Below are 2828 nucleotides of genomic sequence, written 5' to 3'. Positions count from 1 at the left end.
AGTGGTTCCATTTTTGACATAAGTTTGCACTGACAGGATACATTGGTGATGGAAGTGTGAGAAAAAAATAATGACAGTGAGGTTTCTAGATGGAGAAATTAAAATATTGAAATTGCAATTAGTGGTAAAGGGAGAACCGTGAAGTAGTAGGTTTAGGGAATAAAATAAATTGTATTGGTTAAATTAGTGATATGTATTCAACACCTGTATCAGTCATCTACTCCTGTATAACAAACAAGTAAACATTTAACAGCTGAGCTGGTTGGAAATCACTGTGTCAGCATTTTCAGTTGAACTCAGCTGTTGGTTCTACTGGCCTCTGGGACTCATGCTGCTGCAGTAGGCGGGTGGCTTAATTGGGAGTGGGTTAATTCAGGGGAACTCAGGGGGTGAATTATCCCCCCTCTATGTGGTCTTGCCTTCCAACAGGCTAATGGAGACTGATTTTCTTTCTTTCTTTCTCTCTTTCTTTCTTTCTTTCTTTCTTTCTTTCTTTCTTTCTTTCTTTCTTTCTTTTTCTTTTTTCGTGGAGATTTCAGAGGGGCATGAGAGAACACAGGAGCTGCAGGTTTTGAATTTTCGGTTTACAACTTCCACCATGTACTTTCCACTGCATTTAATTGGTGTAATCAAGTCACATATTTAGTTTAGATTCAAGGGGGTAAAGAAGATCCATCCTTGATGTGAATATCACGTTGCAAAGAGAGTGTAAAGGCAGCAGGATTTGTTAGCTTCATAATTTTTGTATGTTTACTTTTTTGTATGTTTCGTCTGCTATACCATCAAAGTAAACATGTGGAGAAGTTACCTGGATACATGTGCATCAAGTTCAGGATAGAAGACTGGGGCTGAGACTCTGTAGAATTGAAGGAGAAGGGAGACTGAGTCTGGATGGTTTCCAAAATTTTTTAAACAATGAGATAAAGAAGAAATAGAAAAGAAAATTAGATGGATCCACCCATAAGGTAGGAGGAGATCAAGAGAGAGTTGTATCCAATAAGTAGAATTTCAGGTGGAAAAAATGCATCCAATATGACCGAGCATCTGTTGTGTGTGTAATAGTTCATGGCTTTTCTGACAGTTACACATCTCTGAAGTTCCATGACCAGTTTGTAACAGTGCTCCCCTTTTTCTCTGGCTTTAGGCTAAGAGAGGGGCAGTGGTATACTTGAATACCAAAATTCTTCCTGTGTTAAGCTCATTAAAAGATCTGAACTTCCATTAATATCCAGGGAAACTAGGCCAGAAATCCTCTGCAATGCTAATGGGAGCTATGAATTTGAATTTTCACTGAAGTAATAAGGCCATGTGTTTTAAACACTGGTGAAGCTTGGTGGTGAGGGCAATTGAAAGACATTTACTTTAAAACCATGTTAAACAGCATAGCATCCATTACCTTCCTTCCTATATATAAGATCCTTGTAGGTCCACACAATTACACAAAATTGAAAGAAGCACTTAACCTTTTTTTCCGAACAGGTTGCCATTAAAATAAGAAAACAAAGAACATAAATTTTTATAAAATGCTAATGGGAAGACTGAGCATATTGACACATATGCAAGTATATTTGCAAAATATGGAAAGGTATATTTAGCAACAGAATTCAGAAGAGAAGTCATAAAAAAGGAAAGAGTATCTAAGGAGACAGAGTAAATTCCTACCAGCTAGTAATTTTCAAATCTCTTAGCCCAGTAAAAGACCCAGTTGCCATTTATAAAATGTCACACATGATTGGATATGTACATTGACATAATATCCTTATACTAATTTACTTAGTCATCCTGCTAATCAATAAAGTATAAGGCATTATTTTCTGTGCCTCTGCCGTATCCAATCTCAAGATCTCTTTCCAGTGCATGCTGCCAGCCCCTCTTGACAAAGCATGCTATGCTGTCTCCTTGCTCTCTTGTTCTCCAGACTGTCCTTGAAGGCTTGGAAAGCCACTCAGCCTGCACACGGGAGCAATTCTCAACCAATAGGTGTAGGAGGCAGATAACTACCTCAACTTTCCTTTCCCAGGAAAGATAATTTGGGGAGTACATTCTCTGTGGTTTCTTGAACTATCCCCAGTGGAACTGAGCCTTACTATCCTAGAAACCAGCTCAGGGGTGCACCTCCCATTGCCTTTTCTTCCTCTGCTACTTCATTATCTACTCCCCCCTGGCTTTTCTGTGATTATGCCTCCATCAACTAACTGTACCCAAATCCACACCACAGGCAATCTTTGTGGAGGACCCAAACACCCAAACTAAGACAGGAACAAATTGTTCCCGACTTTTACAGATTAAAAACTGAGCTTACAAACATTTAAGACCTTCAAATCACCCTCAGAAATGATTACAATCCATATTTGGCCTCTCAGACTCCTGAATTAAGCATATACTAAACCTCTTGACGTCAAAGTTTTCATCATACAATTGACATAGATAAATAATATACATGTAGACCTGACCATAAAATGTCTTGTGATTCTAATTACCAATTTTTTATATACAAAGGCAGGAAATAAATATTTCCTCTGTAAGAATTTAATACCTAGAGTTTAACACCTAAAATTAACACATTGAATTTTGTGAGGCAATGAATCTCTCACATTTCTCTATTATTATCAAAATAAATATACTGAAGGAACATCCTCAGATTTTAGCCTCTGTATATTTTACTTCAAGAGATGATGCACTGAAAGATGCTATTTTTAGGAATCTTAAAAACAGTATTCTTTGGGGCTGGGGATGTGGCTCAAGCGGTAGCACGCTTGCCTGGCATGCATGCGGCCCGGGTTCGATCCTCAGCACCACATACAAAAAAAAAAAAAAAAAAAAAAAAT

This window comes from Marmota marmota, unplaced genomic scaffold (genome assembly GCF_001458135.2).
Source record: "Marmota marmota marmota unplaced genomic scaffold, marMar, whole genome shotgun sequence".
Classification (NCBI taxonomy): Eukaryota; Metazoa; Chordata; class Mammalia; order Rodentia; family Sciuridae; genus Marmota; species Marmota marmota.
Note: the sequence above shows the minus strand (reverse complement) of the source record.